Source organism: Macrobrachium nipponense, chromosome 18, assembly GCF_015104395.2.
Source record: "Macrobrachium nipponense isolate FS-2020 chromosome 18, ASM1510439v2, whole genome shotgun sequence".
In the NCBI taxonomy this organism is placed as follows: Eukaryota; Metazoa; Arthropoda; class Malacostraca; order Decapoda; family Palaemonidae; genus Macrobrachium; species Macrobrachium nipponense.
In genome coordinates this window covers 20201648-20214061 of record NC_087211.1, presented here as the reverse complement: position 1 = coordinate 20214061, position 12414 = coordinate 20201648, and the positions used below count along the sequence as shown (strand labels likewise).

Here is a 12414-nt window from a genome sequence, read left to right as displayed (position 1 = left end):
CATGTCACCTAAACCGAGAGTAATAGCGAGCACCGATTTAGCTGATATGTCCAAATTAGCTTGGTATAATAATGGGTTTAAATATTTGCTAGTCTTTATTGACGTGTTTTCCAGATATCTACAAATTGTTCCCTTGAAAAAGAAGGATGGTGTTACTATGCGTCGCGCTTTGAAGAAGGTTATCGAATCTACCGAGTTTTTGGGAATTTCACGTTTGAATAGCGATGAGGGTAGGGAATATTATAACAAACACGTCAGAGAATATCTAGATAGTAAAAATATAAAATTATATAGCATTTATTCGAGAGAAATCAAATCCTCTATAGCTGAAAGAGTCATAAGGACTATTAAGGGTCGGATATATAGATATCTCACACATAAGAATACCTTAAAATACATTAACGTCTTGCGCGACATTGTTCAGAGTTATAATCATACCCCCCATAGAAGTTTGGGTCGCACCCCGCAAGAGGTTCACGCATTAACGGATAGAGATGACATTGAACGTCAATTCTCGAGTATGTATAAAAAGGCTGTTCTCGTTAATCCTCCCGCCATTTCGCTCTTGAATGTTGGAGACGTTGTACGTATTGCCGATGAGCGTTGCAACGCGTATTGCCGATGAGCGTCGCAACGCAATTTTTAGGAGGAGATATACAATTCAAAATACTCTGGAAATTTTTAAAATCCGAAAAGTGGATACAAGGCAAAATCCGGTCGTATACTTCTTGGAAGATTTAGCGGGTGAAGAAATAAAGGGCGTATTTTATCGTGAAGAATTAATTCGCACAAATCTACCAGAAACGTATGATATCACTATTCTGGGAAGGAGGAGGAAAGATAATAAAACTCAATATTACGTTCATTGGAAAGGTTATCCGAGTCAATTCAATTCCTGGGTTGATGAATCTCAAATTGTACGGATATGAACCGTAAGCAACCTTTAATACGTAAAAATAAAAACTTTATTCATCTCTGGTTTATCACCCAGTGAAAGAAGTAAAGTTATTCCCATCTTAAACGGTGGTTTGGTGTCTGCTCTCTCGGAAATTTTTAGAAATTTTCTTTGTGGTAATCTAACTCAAGATAAGAAGTTTATTAAACACTTAAGAAATTGTAGACGAGAAATTCATCTTGTGTCCTTGAAAACAATGTCCATATCTAAGAAGAAAAATATACTGAAAAGTCGTAAAGGGGGGACTATTTTATCGGTTTTATTGCCTATTGCTGCGAGTTTGGTAGGGAGTCTTTTTAATTGAAAATGAAGGAGTTTTACGTTATCCCTGCCATTACCTACGAGAGGTTAATGAATAGAAAAGAGGTTTGTGATGGTGATACTAATAGCCTGGAGGGTACTGGCAAGTTGGATACGGCAGCTGTTAGTAGCAGCGGACACGTCTCCCTTAATGTCCAAAAACCACCTATGCCGGCTAGATCACTCACGGGACCTCCTCCTCCTCCTCCTCCTCCTCCCCCTCCTATAGAAAATGTAGGTGCAGTGACTGGAGGGGAGGTGGTAAACGCCCCCATTACATTGAAAACAATTAAAGGGGACATGACTCGCTAAAAGAGCAATCCCGATTTAACAGGTATTATTCCAATATTTTTTAAAGAACCTCAAAAGTCATACGTTACGGCTTTTGTTAAGCACTCACAAGATTCTAACACGGTTGAATGGAATGAAGAAGGAGATTTAACTCATCCGCTCACAGGTTATAATATTTTAGATATAGCTCGAGAATTTCAAGGGAATAAAAAAACCCACGTTGATAATATTTCGAATTATCGCTACTTCATTGAAATGGCGGGGGTTAAAGATTGGATGTTAAGGAATATAGCCATTAAAAAACAAATCAAAACGTGGCGAAATATGGGGAAAAAGGGAGGAGGAGGAGGAGGAAGAGGAGGAGGAGGAGGGGGAGGGGGTGGGAAGGTGAGGGCGGGACATGCGAAAAACAAGATGGCGAGTGTGTGGGTGGCTTATTAACATTTTAGGAACAATGATACCAGAGCTGTTTAGTCACGTGATACTGATTTTGATAAAATGAGTCATGTGTGGATGACCTTTGGCATGAGGGAATGATAAGACTTGATGCTTCGTCACAACTGGTTTGTAATCAGTGATTGTGATAGAGAGTTCTCGGGTTGAGGGTCTTTCATAGCTCATTATCTCTTGAAGGATTGTCACATCAAGACGTGAACTCTCGCCATGGCTTCATCAACCTCCTCGTGCAAGTTAGTGAAAAACTTGTTAGCTAAATTTAAAGCTTTGAGGTGTTAGATGAAACATCGTCGTCTTTGATACACAGTCGGGAAAGTGCTGGAGAAGATGTTTGTGGTATATACTAAGGGCTGTGATGTGAAGGAACAGGTTAGAAAATATATAGTAGCCGTATGTTTTGTTGAAGTATTGTTTTTGAAAAAGCGAATGCGTATATTATCGCGTTCATGTTTGTACAGATTTTTTCTAATGTATGTATTTGTATGGAATATTAATTCATTCCCCTGTATTTAGGATTGGTTATAAATATAAAATAACAATTCCGTCTGTAATTTGATTTTTCAGCCTCTTTCAAACTCGGTATAATAAATAAACAAAATTGAAATGTGTACCTTTGTCCTTGTGTTCGCCACCTGAATTATGACTCAAATTCTATGATAAATAAAATTTCACGTTGGGGTGAAGTCAGCTGGGCAAATATGGCGATAAGGTCTCGTTTCTTCATGTGTGTGTGTGTGTGTGCATGATTCATCATCAGATAACATTGTCCCAGTTGGTTATTGGGGGAGATATCAAATTAATAAATATATGTATCACATGAGGATGAAATCAGTCACCAAATATCCTTTTATTATGATACTCTGAATATCTAAGCAACTGTGTATATATATATAAAACAAAATGTAACGGCTGAGAGAGAGAGAGAGAGAGAGAGAGAGAGAGAGAGAGAGACTATGTTTGCAATGTGCATATATAAATTTAGAGATTTTATAGGAGGAGGCTGAGGTAAACGTCCCGGTTACTTTGAAAACAATTAAAGGGGACATGAGTCGCAAAAAACAGTGAACTGAGTCTATTTGGGGTTTCGGGGGGGGGTGGGGTCAAGTTTTATTCCCAGTAGAGTTACGTGACACATCACAGGGGTAGAAAAGTGGAGTCAATTTGGGGTGGGGGTTGAAATGTTGGTTTTATTCCCGAGAGTTAGTTGACGCACAGGGGGGGTAGGAAAGGTGGGGAGGTCAATTTGGGGTCAGAGAAGTTTTATTCGATTTGTGACGTCACAGGGGTAGAATAGTGGAGTCAATTTGGGGTGAGGGGTTGAAATGTTGGTTTTTATTCCCGTAGAGTTACGTGACGGCACAGGGGGGTAGGAAAGGTGGAGTCAATTTGGGGTCGGGTTGAAAGAATGTTTTATTCCCAGAGAGTTATGTGACGTCACAGGGGTAGAATAGTGGAGTCAATTTGGGGTGAGGGGTTGAAATGTTGGTTTTTATTCCCGTAGAGTTACGTGACATCACAGGGGGTAGGAAAGGTGGTCAATTTGGGGTCAGGGGTTGAAAGAATGGTTTTATTCCCAGAGAGTTACGTGACGTCACAGGGGTAGAATAGTGGAGTCAATTTGGGGTGAAGGGTTGAAATGTTGGTTGTTATTCCCGGAGAGTTACGTGACGTCACAGGGGGTAGGAAAGGTGGAGTCAATTTGGGGTCGGGTTGAATGAATGGTTTTATTCCCTTAGAGTTATGTGACGTCATAGGGGTAGAAAAGTGGAGTCGATTTGGGGTTAGGGGAGGCCACGCCCCCCTAATATGAGCTCATGTACGTACATGAGCTTGTAAGACAAATGGAGTCAATTATGACCTCATGTACGTACATGAACTTATCATACAAATGGAGTCAATTATGAGCTCATGAGCTCATGTCGTACATGAGCTTATAATACAAATGGAGTCAATTTGGGGTCAGGGGTGGCCACGCCCCCCAGAATAGTGGAGTCTATATGGGGTCAGGGTGGCCACGCCCCCCTAGATAAGTGGAGTCTATATGGGGTCGGGGTGGCCACGCCCCTTTTGGGGGTTTTGGGGGTTGCCCCGCCCCTTTTTAGGCCTCACGTACGTACATGAGCCAATCAGGAGGGGGGAGGGGGGTAGCCACGCCCCTTGGGGGGTGGGGCTAGAAAAGTGGAGTCTATATGGGGTCTTTTTCTCTACTAATATCCTATTATAGTTCATATTAATCTTTGAAATATTATTAGTACTGTTTTAAAGTAAATCTTACATTTTATGGTTATACATAAATACACTATGTACATACTGCATGACTTAGTTACGTATTTGAAAATAATTCAGTCCCCCATAAGTATTCAGTCATGCACGTTTTCTTTCATACTGTTAATATTTGAGACATCCATTTTCTTTTACAAGGGAAACAATTGTATGTGAAATCACAAATACCAAATGTCTACTTAAAGTATTATCCTACATCAAATATACCATTGAATTGGTATTATTAACCCTCTTACGCCGATTGGACGTATTAAACGTCGTGTCAAAATGTCTCCCGTATGGCGATTGGACGTATCATAGTCGCTACAAAAAGTTTTTTTAAAATTCGCCCGTGAAAAATACTTATAGGCCCTACGCAGCTGAAAACTTTTGTATCACGCGCCTTGGGGATGCTGGAGTTCAACGGATCAAGGCGTTGTTTTGTTTACAATTGCTACGCAGGCGCGCAAGCGCGAATTTCTTTCTTATCGCACTAAAAAGTATCAGTGACACATCTCTGAAATTATTTCATCACTTTGACATAATTTTGTTTTTTTTTTTTTTTTTTCACCATTTTAAAATTATCCTTTACATGAAGTATTATATATGAAAATGTGCACAATTTCATGTAAAATACAACAAAAAAATACTCATGATTATAGCTTTTATCAGTTTTGAAATATTTTCATATAAATAACGATAAGTGCAAAAAAAAAAAAAAAAAAAAAATTTCAACCTTCGGTCAACTTTGACTCTACAGAAATGGTCGAGAAACGCAATTGTAAGCTAAAATTCTTATATTATAATATTATTCAATCATTTGCCTTCATTTTGAAACAAATTGGACGTCTCTAGCACAATATGTTTCGATTTATGGTTAAATTTATGAAAAAACTTTTTCCTCACGTTCGTGCGATAACTCTTCCGATAAATTTTTTTCGTGCGATTGTCCTAATGTTTGCACCCTTGTTTTAAATTTGCCGTTACACAAAGTTTTATATATGGAAATGTGTGCAATTTCATGCACAATACAACAAAAACAAAAATCAACCCATGGTTGTAGCTTTTATCAGTTTCGAAATATTTTCATATAAATAACGTTAAGTTGCAAAAATTTCAACTTTCGGTCAACTTTGACTCTACCGAAATGGTCGAAAAACGCAATTGTAAGCTAAAACTCTTATATTCTATAATATTCAATCATTTACCTTCATTTTGCAACGAACTTGGAGTCTCTAGCACAATAATTTCGATTTATGGTGAATTTATGAAAAAAAAAAAAAACATTTTCCTTACGTTCGCGAGGTAACTCTCTCTAAAAAATCAGAATTTTTTTGTGCGATTGTCAAAATGTTTGCACATTTAAAATTAGCTGTTACATAAAGTTTTTATATATGAAAATGTGCGCAATTTCATGTAGAATACAACTAAAAATGATTGAAGGTTGTAGCTTTTCTCTTTTTCGAAATATTTGCATATAATTCACGATAAATAGAAAAAAAACCACGTTCGGTCAAATTTGACTCTACCGAATAGTTGAAAAACACAATTGTAAGCTAAAACTCCTTTACGGCCTAGTAATATTCCGTCATTTTTCTTCATTTTGAAACAAATTTGAAGTCTCTAAAACAATATTGTGATTTATTGTGGTGAATTTTTGAAAAATATATTTACCTTCACTCCGCGCGCCGATTCGCGGCCGCAAGTCTCCGAAATACGTACATCGCATTATCCAATATTTGCTCCTTTTCATATAGCCTTTTATAGTTTCATAAATCAAAATGTGCGCAAATTCATGAAGAATACAATAAAAATAATTGAAGGTTGTAGCTTTTTCCATCTCCGAAATATGTGCATATAAAAAAATATATATATAAAAATTTTTGACATTCGGTCAAATTTAACTCGTCCGAAATGGTCGAAATCTGCAATTCTAATCTAAAACTCAAACTTACAGTATCGTAATATTCAATCATTTTTCTTAATTTTGAAACAAATTGGAAGTCTCTCGAACAATATTTAGAATTACAGTGAATTTTGAAATAATATTTTTTTTACGTCCGCACGTTACGAATTCGTACATCATTTTGTGATAATATTTTTCCGGTGTTGCTTTTATTGTTTTACTATGTATTATATATCAAAAGGATTGCAATTTTGTGTAAAATACAACGAAAAAAAATTAACTCGTTAGCTTTGACCGTTTTTTGCACAGCGTGATTTGAATACAATTATCTATGATTTTTTTTTTTCGCTACCATATATCGCATTATTTACATATGATAATGAACACATTATTTTTCATTTCTGATGATTGCATACTAAACTTCAAGCAATGAAAAAAAAATGAGCCAAAAATGAACTCTTTAATCTTCAAAACAAGGCGCGCAGTGATTTTTGAAAAAATTATTTTTTCCGCTTCCGCGCTCACTCCAGACCGGCGCCGGCATACAGGAGAGGTTTTGATTTTTAGGGCTTCGGCGTAAGAGGGTTAATATCATTTTAAAGTCATCTTAAACATTTTACCATTAGGAATATATAAACAGCCAATAGCAGAGAGAGAGAGAGAGAGAGAGAGAGAGAGAGAGAGAGAGAGAGAGAGAGAGAGAGAGAGAGAGAGAGAGAACTCCTTACGATTTTAATAGATTGAAATGAACGTCTGTAGGCAACTTTTTTCCCCTCCCATAAATACATATATTTCTCCAGAGAAGAGAGAAAGAGAGGACTCTGCAATTATGTTTGTCTGTCTATTAATTCTTTTGCTGAGAGCGAGAGAGATAAAAGTAGGAAGAAATAGTAACACCAAATGTATACCTTATGTAACATCCTGCATCAAATTTACCTTAAATTATTATCATATTACTGTATTAATCTTAGAGATTGTATTAATATAATTTCAAAGTAATCCTAAACATTAGTAGCCTTAAAGGTATATATACTTACATATGTACGTATAACACTTGCTGCCAAGAGAGACAGAGTTACCACTATGACAAATATCTGATGGAGAGAGAGAGAGAGATTACATAAAAACCATTAAATTTCGTGACCATTGTATGGCATTGGTACTTTCCCAGTTCCGAGCATCACTGGAGTTAAGAGAAGGTAGGGAAATTGATACAGAAAAAGACGAAGGGAAGAATTTTCATTTGAAATTAGTTATCGTATTATTACTACTTCTATTATTATTATTATTAGTTGAAAATAAAATAAACACGTGCATCTACCATAAAAATTCTCTCATCACAGTAAGAAAGAGGAGTTATCCTTACAAGTGAAATGGAAAGGTCATTTTCATCTCTTTAAAATACTACCATTATGAATTTTGTAATTACAGTTTTTCTGGGCTCAGCTCGTGTCGGCCTATGAAAGTATCCTTAATATCATTCTTTCTAGGTAAAATTAGCCTACAACCCACCAGAAAAACAAAATTAAGAAAATGTCAGTAAAACTGACTCGCTCACTCTTAAAAAGAAGTGTCGGTATGATAATAGGGGCGAGTGTAACACTACCACGAGACAAACACCAATTAGAACTTCCTATCAGAATCCCCCCAAGAGAGAGCTGATACCAACGGGCGATGCAGCCTCTACTACTACTACTAGAGGACGCCACGGACAGCAGCGCCCCTAGCGGTCATCCTTAATTTTTAGCACTTGCGACAAGTCGCCATTTTCTTGTGCTCTTACTTTTTTGGATATTATCCGTACTTACTACGATGGAACGCTCTGCAATTGCCACGGCTAAGTTAAGTAACTCGAGTAATATTTTACCACAGTTTTATCTTCCGGTACCAGTATTGTCCTCTTATAGGTCTTATACGGTTCCTTCCCCGGTTTGTCTCGTGGCGGCCATGCCGCCTCGTAAGAATTCCCGGTCCTCCATACTGGGACTTCTTATACTTATGGGCTTACTTTATCACGTTCATTGTTTTATATCGAGTTTTAGCTAGTTCAGCCCTCCTACCATTCTCTTAGTTTGGTATTTAGGGCTATTATGATTTTCTGGCCCAGCATCCCGGCTCTTGCTCTACATCGGCTATCGCTGGCTCCGAGTAGGCTACTGTTTCTTGGAACAGTCTGCCTCCTCCTGGGCTTCTTTCTCTTTTGCTAAAAGTGTCTCTTCCACCTTTCAGTGTATGTTTTTTATTTAGGGTGTTAGGCTAGCCTAGGTGCTTGTTCCGTGTATTGGTACAGCTTGGTTCACGTGGCCCTACCACGGTTGTGTTGCTCGTGGCCTAGGCCACTTGCGGTCACGTGTCCCATAGCACCTTACCCTGCCCCTTCCCTCCCTCTCTGATATAGGGAGGAGCTAGGGGACCCCTTGGTTGTTATGACAACCTCATCGCCTTTTCTCACACTTTCGGGGTGACAGGGGTCTCATCAGCGGGGTATAGGGCGACCACTATGAGGTACGGGTCTCCATGCGGGTAGTTGGTGAGGCGGGGAGGAGTAGCCCATCCCTCCCCCCTTTTTTTTTCTCGCTCCGCCGTGTTTCGCCGAGACCTTCCTCCCCCCCTCCCCAGTTGCTCAGCCACCTCCCTTACGATACGAAAGGAGCCTTCCGTCGCAGCCGGGGCACCTTTGGTTATAGGTTACTGGCTCCGCTAGCGGGCAGGGTAGGTATTACGAGTGGTCGGTTGCTTGCCTACTATATCCTTATATATCTCTCCCCCGCTATCCGTAAGGGAGCTTACCCTTACCTACGCACTCTTCTAGTAGACGGGCGGAGAGAATTTGTTTTATTTTTGTTATTTTAAGGATATATACCCTAATTATACAATATTTTACAATGAATTGTGTGTTATTATTATTATTTTATCAACCATCCCCGCCATTTTCCGTCGTGGTTTCCATTACCACCACTCCTAGTTGGTTGATTCGTTGCTTCCGCCATCGGCGGAGCCATAAGCCTATATACCAACCTAGTTGACCTACCAAACGTATTTTGGCGGGGTCTCTGGTTTTATCTAACTTTATCGCTCCGGCACCAGCGGAGCATATGTTTAGGCTGTAAGTGTTTACTTGGTACTCATGTACTTTTCACTTACAGGCTACCAACTGCCAGGTCCCAGCCTGTAACGCGACGCTTTAACGACCCCTGTGGACATGATGAGTGCAGGTCTCACGCCCCTTGTGCCACGTCGTTCAACGAGACGATTGTCTGGCACCCTGAAGCCTGCGCCATATGCTACGACCTGGTCGGTCAGCTGGGAGATGGGGTAAGTCCATTATAGGCTTACTTATGATTTTACTAACAACTTCTAGTCGTAAGTTTGTTAACCCCGTTCCACAATTGGCAGCTAATCTCACCTTTCTTTCAGGCTAGCGGTGTGAGGGAAGTCGCCCTCGCCACCCTGAAAGCGTGGGCGTGGGGGGGCGGCTTTGGAAGAACGCCGCCAAGGGCCAGCCCTACATTTTGGACAAGAAGCTGGCCGTCCAGATCTTCCCCGCGGGCAAGTCGACGGGTTACGTCGACCCCATTGTCCGCTGCCCCACTGATAGCCTCCATCCAGCAAGACCTTCCCCAGCAATCGTTTGGGGTCGTAGCCTCCCAGGAGTCGGTCCGGACGTCGCTACCCTGGACCTTAACCTTGAGCCCATGGCGGTAGGTGGGGAGGATTTGTTGGTTGAGGTAGGTATGTCGGGCGCCCAAGGTCTTTCCTTGGGCGCTCCTGGATCTTCTCCTGTCCCCTCTTCTTCCGCTTCTTTCCAAGGCTTTGTGGGATCCGAGATCCCTATTCGCGCTCCCGCTCTCTCTGTACCTCCTAAGGAGAAGGGAAAGAGAGAACCGAAGACCTTATCTAAGTCGACTTCTAGGAAGTCGTCTTCGTCTTCTTCGGCTAGGAAGTCGTCGACTTCCTATGCCGATGCGGTGAAGGCGAAGCCGGGCTCTTCCCAATCGAAGAGCTCCAGAAGCAAGGCTTCGAAGGAGAAGGCTCGCGCTCCCAACCGAGTCACTGCCTTCTCCCGCCTCCACTGCTTCCACTCCGGCTATGCCGGCAGGGGGTAGCAAGCACCCAGCACCTTCGATCCCCTCTACTTTCTCAGCAGGGGTGATGGAACAGGTGGGCGTGCTAGTAGGCTCCCAAATCTCCGCACTGGGAACGCGGTTCGAGCAGATGTTTGCGCAATTATCAAGCAGTCTGTCTCAATCTGGACAGTCAATCCAGGATCTCTCTAATAGAATGAGAGAGAATGAGGACCGAGTAGCTGGGCTAGCTCAGGCTCCTCCACCCCCAGTCTCCCCAGCATCTAGCACGGGATTCTTCAACTTCCACCTCATGACTCCTTGCCAGCTTTCTCTATGGAGAACCCATGGAGAGTAGCTGCCTACGCTCCATTCAAGGACGGAATGATTTCTATCTCGGTAGTGTGGACTCGAAGGATTGAGGACTTCGAGTTCTACCCTCCGGGTCTGACGCAGCCTTTCATCGGGTATGCTAGGCTGACGCCAACGGCTCTGACGAGAGAAGACAAAATCTCTAAGAGTCAGTTCTTTATAGTAGAGATCACGCCCAGCGGGAATGGGTTCACTGCCTTGAGGACTGGGAGTGTACTAAACACTAAACTCCAAGCCTACAAGAGTCCCTTCACTATTTTCGCGACGGAAGAGGAGGTTTCTCTTCCGTTCGCCACGAAATTAGTGGAGAAGTCCCTTCAGGCAGTCCTCAAGGATAGACCCATCCACAGTTGAGGGAGGCGGAGTCTACTTCTCCGCTCTTCCCCGCCTTCGGAGAATTGTGGGAAAACTTGCCAGCTACATTCACGCTGGTAAACTCAAGCCGGACTGCGCCAATGGACCAGTTCGGTGAGAAATTACCTAGGCTGCCGGATTCCCTAATCCAGGCAGAGTTCGATGCGCGAACTAGGTTTGGCAGGTCCCTCAATTCCCTCATCATCACAGAAATGGCTGCCCTTTCCTACGCTACGGAAACGCTGTTCAAGATTCTGGCGAAAATCTCAGTTTCAGACGGTTCTTAACGGACGCTTTTGACTTCTTCCAGGCTAGGAGGAACTGCCGGGAAGCATGTCCTACAAGAGTGCACAATCAGGCATGAGCCTAATAGACTCTTGGCTGCAAGCATGTGGGGAGCGGATCTCTTCCCAGAGTCCGCGGTGAACGAGGTCCACCACGAAGCTGCTAGACTCAACCAGAGGCCTTAGAGCTAGGTGGGGTATTTCCTCAAGAGGAAAACAGGAATCCGTTCCACTGCTGGCAAGAAACCAAAGAAGGCTGGTAAGAGGTTCCAGCCATATAAAAAACTCCAGCAACAGCGAGCAATTTGTGCAGGCCAGTCCCAGTTACCCAACAGGGGGACAACTTTTCCACCTCTAAGCAGAACCAACCTTTCCTCCTGGTGGGCCCCCAGCAATCTCAACCATCCACTTCCTACGCTATCTCGCCGGCCTTCAACCCTGCTTATGAGGCTCAAGGCTACTCTCAACCGAGAGGTAGGGCGAGAGGTTACTTTCGTCAGCGTGGCGCAGGAAGGGGCACGAGGAGTAGACAGTTCAGAGGAGGGCGTGGTGGTTGGGGCCAACCCGCCCATCAGCAATGAGGCTCCCCAGTAGGAGGGAGGCTGTTCCTCTTCCGCCACAGGTGGGGGTTCAGCAATTGGGCACAGAGCATAGTGTCCAAAGGATTAGGCTGGAGTTGGATCAAAGATCCTCCTCCAATCAAATCATTTCATCAGGTACCGTCAAAGGAATTGAAATTAAATTACGCGGAAGAACTCCTTCAGAAAGGAGCTATTGCGAGAGTCAAACATCTAAAATTTCAAGCGCTTATTCAGCGTGCCAAAGAAAGGCTCAACAAAAAGAAGGGTAATCTTAGACCTTGTAAAGCTCAAACTCTTTCATTCGCTGCGACAAGTTCAAGATGCTACCCTCTCGCAAGTAAGGACCTACTTACTCGCGTGGAGCCGTCACATGCTCCCATCGATGTCTTACAGACGCATACTATCAATATCCCTATAGCCAGGCACTTCCGCCCATTCCTAGGATTCAGGCTAGGAAATCAGACATTCTCATTCAAAGTGATGCCCCTTCGGTCTGAATGTAGCCCCCAGGGTATTCACAAAGATAGCAGAAGTGGTTGTACAACAATTGAGAGCTCAGGGAATCATGGTAGCGGCATACCTCGACGAT

At 42.3% G+C, this 12414-nt stretch overlaps 1 protein-coding gene across 1 annotated transcript in view; it reads left to right on the top strand.

Moving 5' to 3' along the window:
• The window catches only part of LOC135196909 (uncharacterized), a 349582-nt gene that overhangs the window by 181353 nt on the left and 155815 nt on the right, over positions 1-12414 (top strand). The window lies entirely within an intron of this gene.